Consider the following 12,015-nt stretch of genomic DNA (forward strand, 5'->3'; position numbering starts at 1 on the left):
CTATACAAAGCTATCCATCTTAAAAGCTTCACTCTCTAAACTCTCAATATGCTCTTAAAAACAACAACAAAAAAGCTGAAAAAAAGTCTCTGTACCTCACTTCAAATTGCACAATCTTAATTTTATAGAGAAAAAGAGTATTCTGACTATTCCACCCAGTAGGAATGCTGATGGTTGGAAGCCCCTTTGGGGTATAACTTTGCCATGGGAAAATGTTACATTCACTTGTAGGATGGCTATTCTTGGCCCAGGCTTAATATGCATATTGCCCTGGGAACTCGGAAGATACTAAAATAATATGGGTGTTAGTTGGTCTTATTCTTTAATTCATTTTCAGCCTCATTGCTTCACTTTTACGTAACAAATACCTAATGCTTCAGCATTAACTAATGGCATTTAAAAATCTGTCTGAGCGCCACACATATTGTAACAAAGTGGTAACAACCTATGGATTCAGCTATGTCAATATGGCAATGCTCAGAATGTCAAGGGAGTCAATGTCAACCTCCTCTTCAGAAAACTAGCCTTGACACGTAGGAGGAACTGCAACTCTGCTTTCCACCAAGACATAGCCAAAGACACGTATTTCAGTGAACCTATTTCCAGCCAAAGAAGAATGGAAACTGGTTCATTATAATGCATTCAACAGAGGTAGCTCACTTTCAGTCTGTGGAGTCCATTCTTAAAAAAGCCCATTGCATGACTGAATTCCCACTGAATTGAAGGTGAGGAAGAAACAGAACAGAAAAAGTATTTAACTTTTAAAAATTACTCCCCTAGGTATGTAAAGGAGATTCAAAAGTACTGAAGCCTTCAAATTAAGACTATGCATCTTTCTAAAAGACAAACAAGCTGCAGTGATTTGGTTATTTCTGATCTGCTGTCTCTAAAACTAGGTCATTGCTTTTAGGAATGCTTTGAAATACATGAATGATAGGATAGGATTTCAGATTGTTCTTAACAGTAATCCACACCACTCCTAGGAACAAATTATTTTGCCTTTAACCTTCTAGCTTATCCATTTGGGAACCATATTATCATCTCACAAAAAAAAGAGGCACCTATCTTAATATTCCTGAATTAATGAGTTCCACTAAATCCTTTAAGGTACAAGCTAACCAAATCGATAAACTACTGCTTTACCCATCCAAATCAAGCTGGATTTATGATTAATTGCATGCTTGCAAATAATCTTTCAGACTGTTTTATTCATTGTTCCCTGTATGCAAAAAAAAAACCAGACATTTGATGAGTACAATAGCCCTTCATGTTTGGAAGCCTGCATTCCTTTAGAGTCTTTCAACGGCTTTATGGAAGGGACAACGATGCCACTACCAGAATATATTTAAATTTTAGCTGACAGCAATGTCCATGGTTACACAAGCTGCAATGTCGATGTGAAAAAGAGATATTATTGCAAAATATAATTTCAAACTGAAATTTTAAAATCCTGGGAAATTGAAGGTATTGTATCTTTCCAACTGCAACTTGGCCCTGTGGGATCCTTTAGATGTTTGTATTCTTTCATATACAACCAGGCTTGTGACCTCATAATAAAAATGGTACTTAGAAATTATAGTGGCTTGTGCAATACAAATTTCCAGAAAAAATAATTATGCAATTTTGCTCAGTTATGTCAGTTACATTGCTCAGTTAAGTTATATCTTGTATTCACATGCTACAGCCTTGCCTTATGAAGCATGATCTGAAGAATGTACAAAATGAATAAATGAAATACCTTCAGAATGGAATAATGCATTATAATATGGCTTTGTAAACTAGAGAGTTGTTCTGACTGATTTCATATGGCAGATTCAGTCCTTGCTTACAGTATAAAAACTACTGTATACCTTACACCATATAATTCAAACAAAAGGTAGCAGAAAAGACGGTATTAACAGGTGTGTGACAACTTCTGGAATCTGTTTGTAAGATGGGTAAGGAGCAGAGAGATGGGAAAAATTTGTCTTACAGAAAATATAGATGAAGACTCTCATCCCATGTTATGATCTCCAGTGTTCACCTGCCAGAATCACAGTACATGGTCCATGATGAGTCAATTACCATCCAATGGTCATGTGTCATGTTGCTGTTATTTCATGTCAATAATTAACATTGAGGGAGCTGGCTGAAGTCATTGCTAGACTGCTCCTCATCATTTTTGCCAAGTCTTGGGAAACGGGAGAGGTGTCCGAGGATTGGAAGAAAGCAAATGTCACTCCAGTTTTCAAAAAGGGCAAGAAGGAGGACCCGGGTAATTATAGACCAGTCAGCCTCACCTCTGTCCCTGGGAAAGTAATGGAACAGCTTATCCTTGGTGTCATCTCAAGGCATATCAGGGATAAGAGGGTCATTAGGGGCAGTCAGCATGGCTTTACCAAGGGTAGGTCATGCTTGACCAACCTCATAGCCTTTTATGAGAATGTAACAAGGTGGATGGATGATGGCAGGGCGCTGGATGTGGTCTACCTTGACTTCAGTAAAGCCTTTGACAGTCTCCCGCAACATCCTCACAGCTAAGTTGAGGAGGTGTGGTCTAGACAATAGAGTAGTGAGATGGGTTGCAAACTGGCTTAAGGAGAGAAGCCAGAGAGTGGTGGTCAATGGTATGGAGTCTACCTGGAGGCCACTGTCTAGTGGAGTGCCTCAGGGGTCAGTACTGGGGTCAATATTATTCAATATATTCACTAACAATTTGGACGAAGGAATTGAGTGTACTATCAGCAAGTTTGCTGATGACACTAAGCTGGGAGGAGTGGCTGACACACCAGAAGGCTGTGCTACCATCCAGCGGGACCTGGACAGGCTGGAGAGTTGGGCGGGGAATAACCTGATGAAATTTAACAAGGGAAAGTGTAGAGTCCTGCATCTGGGCAGGAACAACCCCAGGTTCCAGTATAGGTTGGGAAATTACATATTAGAGAGCAGTGTAGGGGAAAGGGACCTGGGGGTCCTGGTGGACAGAAGGATGACCATGAGCCAGCACTGTGCCCTTGTGGCCAGGAAGGCCAATGGCATCCTCGGGTGTATTACAAGGGGGGTGGTTAGTAGATAGAGAGAGGTCCTCCTTCCCCTCTACTCCACCCTGGTGAGACCCCATCTGGAATATTGTGTCCAGTTCTGGGCCCCTCAGTTCAAGAAGAACAGGGAACTGCTGGAGAGGGTCCAGCATAGGGCAACAAAGATGATTAAGGGAGTGGAGCACCTCCCTTATGAAGAAAGGCTGAGGGAGCTGGGTCTCTTTAGTTTGGAGAAGAGGAGACTGAGGGGTGACCTTATTAATGTTTATAAATATATAAAGGGTGAGTGCCACGAGGATGGAGCCAGGCTCTTCTCAGTGGCAAACAATGATAGGACAAGGGGTAATGGGATCAAGCTGGAACACAAGAGGTTCCACTTAATTTTGAGAAAAAACTTCTTCTCAGTGAGGGTGACAGAGCACTGGAACAGGCTGCCCAGAGGGGTTGTGGAGCCTCCTTCCCTGGAGACATTTAAAACCCACCTGGACATGTTCCTGTGCGACCTCACCTAGGCGTTCCTGCTCCAGCAGCGGGATTGGACTAGATGATCTTTTGAGATCCCTTCCAATCCCAAACATACTGTGATACTGTGAAATTTAGATACTGTAAATAACTGCAGATAAACATGTTTCATTGAACTTAATAATGAATATTATTACCTTTGGAATTAAGTTTATCATGAACCTTATTAACTGAGTAATTGATAAGGGTGTCTTAATAATTTTAAGGGGAATCTTAATTGTTAGCCCACAACTATTCTATAATTATAATCATGTTTTGGTCAGTTGAGTTAATTTCAGTTAATAAATTTCATTAACTTTATAGCTGAACATTAACAGCCTAAGGGAGATACTCCAAGTGAATCAGTAAGACAGTTTTGAAATAAGGTCACAGTTAGTGAATGTCATTTTCTTATTTTAATTACATGCAATTTCAGGCCCATGTCTAGGCAAACTCCGGTATCCTGATTGCTAATTCAGTTATAACACGCTACTAACATCTGTATTCTGAATTCAGATAAAAAGCCAAACAAGAAAGGTGGTAACTGTATTATAAGGAGTTTTTGCTTTATTTTTAAAATGGCTTGTAAGCGACCTGGGGCCATGGATTACCTTCAGTTTCTGTAACAGTACCTGGCCCAGTGATCTTCCAATAAAAGTGTTCCTAGATGCTACAGAAATAGTAAAGACTGATAATAATATAAATGCAGGATAAAATGACAATGCCATTGGTGCAAGTCAGAATTTCACATCAGGTGTACTGACTGGTATTTAATGAACTGATCTGACACTGCACAGGTTCTTAGGAAACAACCAAGCCCAATTGAATTTAAAAGAAATTACAGCTGCTGATGAATATATTCAGTTATTTTCCTCAGATATTTTTCTTCATGCGAAGCCCACAGAAAACAGCTGCATCCCTACCTTATTTTTTCTTTAACATTTTGAGAGATTACTAAGTAGATTGTGCCTACATGTGGCTTGCTGTTTGAAGATCAAAATGCAAAATTCAGCCTAGGTGTCTGTGTTGTGGTAAGTTACATTAATTGGTACCTCAGTTACTTTTTTATTCTTCAAGTAGGTGAGCATACTGTTTTTCTTCCAAACAGATTTTTAAGTCTCAGTAAGCCTCAAATCACATAAATTCTTGTGGCAAAGCAGATAGAAATTTGAAGACAGGAAGAAGGCAGAAAGGAAGGAGGAAGGATTAATTCCTGTAAGATGTTTATGAGAACTTGTCCTTAACTACCTCATTTGATCCATCATTCTTCCAGTAGGAAGTTAGGAGAAAGGAGGAGTGATCGCAGAATACGGAATGGAAAGAAAAGACTAACATGGAGACCTAGTCTTTCCTATGACTACAGAGGAGATAAGGAGGTCATGGAATACAGTGCTCCAAATTTTAAAAGGGGGAGGGGGAATCACACTTCCTTTAGGAATAGAAATGAAGAACATTAAAACCCAGCTATAAAAAGCCTGTAGTAAGAGAGAGAACTTGGAATGACACAGCACTCCTATCTAGAAAGGGAAGGGAAAAAGGAGGACTATATTCCTTTTCAGCATGTTGGTAACAATGGATTTGGCACCATTAAATCTGGCCGTTGACTGCTTTGCAGGGATTACCTGTGTTGGAAGCTAACACTGTGCTTTGCATGGAGAATATTGAGAATTATCTTGTACTGTGGCCAGTTGCAAACTGGCCAGACAAGGTTGTTCTGGTGCAGTCACTATTCTCCGAGTGAGGTCAACCACAAGGTGAACAGGTTAGTTCCATGATCAACCACACACACTGCCTGGCTTTCCTACAGACCAAGGTAAAGGATCAGGTAGTTTCATACCCCCCAGAAATATTTATGCGGCAGGGGAAAAACCAACAAGGCAGGCATACACAGTGTCACTGCTCTGTTTTCTGAGGGCAAAGGTATTTGAGAAGCTGACACACCAGCAAGCATGGGAATGCTTACACCTCAGTGCCTTCAAAGAAAGTTACAAAGCACAATGCATGTAATAGCAAATGAGGTTTCAGCTCAAGGCTGCAACACGAAGAACTTCAGGGGATCATTTAGCATTCAGTGAACATATGCCTAAAAAGTCAGTGCACACACTACCCGAATTTCAGCATCCTGCTGCACATCAATGAACTTTGCTTAGGCTTCATTAGGTTCCATTTACATTATGGATAAGAGATTTTAGATGAAAACTGATATAAGTGCAAAAGAGAAGGCAAAAAGCTGCTTTCTTGGGCATACATCAGGAAGATGCCTGAGCAGATATTTTGAAATTTTCCATTCATGTCCCAAATCTTCCCAGAAGGACTTCTGAGATTATTCAGGACACATATGCATAATTTCTCTACATTTTAGAGACTTAGGCAGCAGCTTTCAATGTTTAATCCAGGCAAGCAGTGGATTAACTGCCTTCAGCTGAAAGTCTCCCAGCTAACAACCTTTCACTGTGCACATGACATTTGATGTCTGCCATTTAAATATTTTGACATTTTGTAAGAGTCATTGTCCTGAAAGGTCACCACTTGTCTCAGCAGTTGGCTGGCTGCCACTCAGGCTTGGGAAGCTTAGCTCCACAGCTGTCATCAAAAATGACCATTTTCACAGCTAAGTTTCAGGGAAGCTATGAATTTCTGATCCTATATGAGGGAAAGAGAAGGCAGGAGGAAGGAAAGAGAAGCTCCAAAATCCCTTTCACTTGCTACAATGAAAACAGACATTTCTGCATCTACATCTGTAAGATGAGGCTGAAGAATTGCAAAAGCAGCTTATAAACAACAGATTGACCAAACCTACCTGTGTTACAGCAGCATTATCAAGGGAGTTATACCGCAAATACATTTAGCCCTCTATGTGCAGCAAACACAACATATATACTCTCTCTAGTCACTTAATTGCAGTAACCTAACTGTGAAAAGGACATGTTCACATGGCTCATAAAAAGCTGACAGTACCACAATGGTCCCTAAGAAATAACAAAACCTGTAAATAAGGCAAGAAACATGATGTAGCAACACAAACAAACTGACTACAGCCTGTATTTCTCGTGCAATTATCTGTCATTTCTACTTGGTACTGATCACAGGCTGTTTTCAATAAGCAGATTTCGTTGACAGCACAGTAAGAATTCACTACCACAAACTCAATAGGACAATGGCACTACAGAAGCTTTGAATTAGAAAAGATAATAAAAACAAAGATGCTGTTCCTTCAGAGCTATGAGAGCAACACACATTAACAAATAGCAAATCTCTTCCCTGCAGTATCACCACAACACTGAGAAACCTTCAGCTCCACTGCTTCCCAACCACCTTACCATCCTACCTTCATGCCACACAGCTGATAAAGATCATCTTCATGTGCATACAGAGTGAGATTGGTGAAAAACATGCAGTGCTCACCGTGCTATGTTCATTGTTCTTATCATGTCAGATGCAGACTTACTGGTGCCCCTTATGACGACTATTTGTTTGCACTTCTAATAATAAGGTACTGTCGAGTTTCTTAATGAGAAGTACGGGTCTTCATTTAAGGATTTTTAAGAACAATATTCCAGGTGAAAAATACCATGGCAGACTTCTCTCCTATGCGTTCACAAGCCGTCTGTTACTGCTGAAGTATCTTTCTCGCTGTGTATCTAATATTATCTACTTTAAGCAGAAAACCATCTCTCTAGAAGTACCTCCTGCATTTGCCTGGCTTCTCCCCTCACAGGCAAGGTGGCAAGCAGACATTCCAAAAATCAACAAACATGACTACAAATGATTTGTTCCAGAAAGCTTTCATGCATCCCTTTCCTTCAGTAGCTCTTCCACTGAAAGCCAGAACAATACTGCAGAAAAGCTCTTCCTGTCAGGATGTTTTCAGCTTTCATCTCCCTGTTTTTTCAAGCAGAACACTGAGGTAGAAACACTAATTAGCAATCTGAAAGCACCACATAGGCAAGGAATACTTACATTTGCAACTGTATTTGTGATATTTGTGCACTGATCCAGCGACTGGTGATTATAGAGAAGAGAAAGAGCTTTTCAGGCTGCCTTTCAAGCCTTGCAGCAGTGAAAAGGCGGCTGTTATCTGAAAGCTACTTATTTTCTATATGCTGTGCTCTACTTGCTTCCCATGTGCACACAACACAGCTGCCAGATTTAATAACCATGTCAGCCTGCTTTCCCCATAAAGCAGCAGAGAGATGACAGGATGAAGATGAAGTAGCCAGTGCATTAATCTGTAGTTATGGCTGCACTAAGCCTTGAATGAATGTCATGGTTTTATTGCCCTTGAAGAAAAAAAGAAAACAAATCAACACTATTTGTGGGAAAAAAAGTGCAAAAGGATTTCAGAAATGCTAATCCACACTGGCCTCAGTGACATTGAAGTATATTAAAGAAATTTCTTTTTTTTCCTCAGTTAACAAATCCTAGGACTTAATTACTTTTTACTACATCCTGATCTTTCAGAATATGTTTTTCCTAGCAGTGCATGCTTGTACCCCAAAAGAACAAAACTATTAACTGACAAATTAGTTGAGCTTCACTCCTCTCCAGTTCCTGTCTAAAACGAAGTATTTACATACCTGTCTGTCTTTTCTGACTGCTTCCAGGGAAAATAAATAAATAAACAAATAAATAAATAAATAAAGGGAGAAAACTCTCATTTACCATTTACATACTCCCACGCACAGTGGTTCCTAGAGCACTGGGCTTTAGTATCTGATGTGGTCAGTTCAGTGCCAAGGTGGAGCACAGTTGTACCTCCAGTTGCAAAACCAGTTCCATGTCAAGGAAGGGTGGCCAGAGTTTACATGACAAGGGAAGGTGCCAGTCATGTAATCAAAAGCAACAAACTAAAAATAAACCCAGAAACGTTTCGTTAAATTTACAATAGTGTGGAGATGCCGCATCTCTGTGCGGTTTTTTCTTTCTCTCATTTATATTCCCTTCACTTCCCTTGGAGGCACCTGTCTCAGCAGGGAGTGGTTTCTGTGGAAACTACGGACAGTCGGTTTTCCCCTGAGAGAAAGTGTTACTATGGCAACCTTACATAATGTATATGGCCTAGATTATTTTTTAAAATCATCTAACACAGAAATTCTCATTTTAAAATTAGAGCTGATCTGTCTGGGGGACAAGAAATACAGTTATTCAAAAATTGCATTAGAAATGTAGGATAAAACCCCCCAAATGATATTACAGATTAAATGAGAGTGTAGGGGGCACTGTCATTGCATCACTGACAAAACCAAAATAATTTGTAAATTCCAGTAAACAAGGTCTATTATTTAGCATTTGTGGGAAGCATTTATTTGCCATTATGGCTCAACATAGCAATCAACGGTGCATCTTACAGAGTGTAGCTTTTTCTGTGTGCTTATTTTTCCAGCAAGTAGGATCTCAGTGATGTAATAACAAACACTGCTTACTTCTACCCTGTTCAAAACTGAAAATCAGCTTCAAAGTCACTGTTTCTACACTACAAAATTGTGCTATGTTAAAAACTCAAGGAAGGGCCTGAAAAGAGCTGTAAGAGTCAGTGAGGCATAGCATGCAGTGGAGCAGAATCAAAAAAGACACACAGACTTTTCTCTTGGCTCAAAGGAGACAAACCTGCCCACAGCCATGGTGGGGAGGGCAGATCTGTCAGATTCTATCAGGGAGACATGGAGGCTAGGACCCTGCTAATAAGGCTGTGCAGGGTGAGGGGGCTTTGCCTCTTAAGTCAGCAGCTGAAGACCTGCCTGGGTTGGGAATGACATGAAGTGATAATCACGTCACAGTTGTTTTGTGACCCCTGCAAAATGGGTGAGTAGATGTCTCCACTCCCTCCCCTACCTGCAGCCACCCCTGCAGATGACCCTTTTATCAGAAATACAAATCAAGCGTCAAATGGTTAAAAGGCAAAGCTACCGGTCTACTTGTTTACCTCTACACAAAATCCATAATTTTAGTTTGGAAAATATAATTGAGGAAACTTTAGTAATACCCTACCTATGGAGTATCTGTGTTGTGACTCAGTGGATCGAGACCTCTCCTGACTTGTTGGTCTAGCAACTTATTAGCGTGAACTACATTAAAATATACTGGGACTGATATTTCTTTGCTACTCCTATTCAGAAGATGAACAAGAGAGAGCATCCTGTCTACAGAACATTTCCCCAAAACTTACACAAGGTCTTCCTACACTTCACTGTGCAGACCGGCTTTCCAGTTGGGACAAATCAGGCAAGAAGCATTGCTTCAAACCCCACAGCATTTATAATATGTTCCTTTCTTGTCTAGTGGAGTCACTTTTTAAAGGGAAACTCATGTTGCTTGAAGGTGAGGTGTTGTTTGGGATGTTGCTTCTCCAAGCAGGTGTTCAAGAACTAAGACCAGGGTATCACAAAAAAAATATTGGTGCAACAAACAATGGGACATTCTCTAACAAAAAAATCCCCCAAAGGGGCTTCCGTGTACTGGGAAAACTTTGACTTTTAAATTAAAGAAGAAAACTGTTCCATAAATTGCATTGAATACCCGAACTAACCTATACAGGAAATCTACTTTAACAAAAGAGCAGTATTTTGTCAGAGGCTGTGCATGCACATCTTTTTGTATGGAAAACTCAAGTGTGAAGACGTGAAAGCATTAAACATTATCTCTCCCTTTACACAGAATAACAAAGGAGATTTGGTGTGTGGTGTTAACATCAACTGGATTTGAGAAAGTGAGATCTAGCCAGCTCAGTGTGGAGGCAGCATGAACTTGGATCCATCTTCATTCATGTGTATAAATATGCTGTGTGTATCCAGTTAGTGTGCACTTGTGACTTCCATGAGCATAGGACAGGGTGTCTGGACACCAGCCTCAAGACTGGTCATCTCACTAGCACCAGTGTAATTCCAGTAAGTTAACCTACAGCACTTAGATTTCTTATCTTAAACTCTGCCTTTAGCTACCTGGGGATCCCACCTTACCCAGATTTCTGATCACACTGTAAGGGACCTGGTTGAGATACTGCTGAGAAGGCAGTTAGAGGAACAAAAGAAAGATTTGCATTCACAGCAGGACTCAGGCACACAGATGCAGCGGTAGCCTGTGAACTTGCTGTTAGTTTCCTTCCAGAAGTGTGTTATGCTCACCCCAGGAGTCCATGCTTCTCTTGACAGCTTAGGATCTGCAATAATGGTCTCTCAGTTAATAGATTCAGAAAAAAAAAATATATATATATATAATAGAGCTGTTATGATCTGGACGTTGTTTGGCACACATCACTGAAAATGATAGCAACCCTACAGCCTACCATACATTTGAAAAAGGCAGACTTTCAGTGGTGACTGAAAATGGCATCCGCCCATTCCAGCAGTATTTACTATATGTTTCCCAGGTCTTTTCCTACGTCATTACATCGAGTCCATGAAAAAATATATTAGCAACACAATATGACATGTGGCTTTGCTCAGAGATAGAGAGGAATATCAATAGAAACCCTTTGTACAATATTATATTACTTATTCCAAAAGAAATTGCTAGTCAACACACCACCTCACTTAACTCCATGCTAGGCTTTTACATAGACAAGCTACGTACACTTTAGGGTACTGATTGCTCATTAGATTTATACTACTTTTTATGCTGCAATCTCTTTTCTCCCATGGTTCTATTATAGAGAAAAAGTTCTCTTTTCTGTCTACTTGGACTGATATGATTGGAATGAGGCAAAACATCTTAGCAGTAAATAAAGGGAGAGACAGATTCACGCAGAGGCACAGGCAGGGATGACAGTTTCTAACCACAGGGTGCCTTGCAGTCTGGAGATCCCCAGGCCAAGAGTTCTGTGCTTAAGCAATCCACAGGAACGACACCCACAAAAGCCAGCAAGTTAGCACAGAGCTGCCTAACTTAGCTACTGCCAAATGCTGAGAAAGAGGTTTTAAACTTTCTCCATGAAATTGGTGTCCTCATCTGGGCTGCAGGAAAATGCACATCTGCAACTGGAATTCATACATACCCATTCTCTTGAGTTAACTTCCCTTTCTCACAAAAGCTGACTGGAGAAAGAGATGAGAGGCAATTACTGTACTCAAGAGATGACAGATTTGGGCTAAAATCTACTAGAAGCCAGATGAAAGCTTAGCCAACATTCCCTTATTTAATCATATCTTTTTAAGTTACTCTAAGGTAGGAATCCTCATGAACCTGCTGCCATATTACTACATAACAAAGGGAGTGAGAAAGAGAACAAAGACCATTGTGTAGCCTAGTAGTCAGGTGGTTGTGTAAGGTACTAACCTTGAAAGTCCAATCTCTGCTTCAGTAATTGGATGTTTATTAGGAGTAGAATCAGGTTTCTGTGTCCCTGATGGCACAAGCTATTTGGTTGGGATTCAACAGGTGCTTTCTGAGCTCTGCCACACCAATCACTTCAGAGAGGACAGGCACAGGGTATCTTCTGTGATGGTGCTGGCATGTCCAGGTATGGGGGGATGGCCAGCTGCTCAGCCCTTGCTGCTGC

At 40.5% G+C, this 12,015-nt stretch overlaps 1 protein-coding gene across 4 annotated transcripts in view; it reads right to left on the bottom strand.

Moving 5' to 3' along the window:
- TRIM2 (tripartite motif containing 2) overlaps nt 1-8,404 on the bottom strand; it is an 89,574-nt gene extending 81,170 nt beyond the window's left edge. For 2 of the 4 annotated variants that reach the window (XM_071807783.1, XM_065836233.2), the window contains exon 1: nt 6,927-7,348. The gene's annotated coding sequence lies outside the window, so the exon portion shown is untranslated. Of the gene's footprint in view, nt 1-6,926; nt 7,349-7,481; nt 7,646-8,183 lie in introns of those variants that run through there. The other 2 variants (XM_071807782.1, XM_065836232.2) reach the window with 2 other exon arrangements.
- Between the last annotated feature and the right edge of the window lie 3,611 nt (nt 8,405-12,015).

Source organism: Patagioenas fasciata, chromosome 4 (genome assembly GCF_037038585.1).
Source record: "Patagioenas fasciata isolate bPatFas1 chromosome 4, bPatFas1.hap1, whole genome shotgun sequence".
NCBI lineage: Eukaryota > Metazoa > Chordata > Aves > Columbiformes > Columbidae > Patagioenas > Patagioenas fasciata.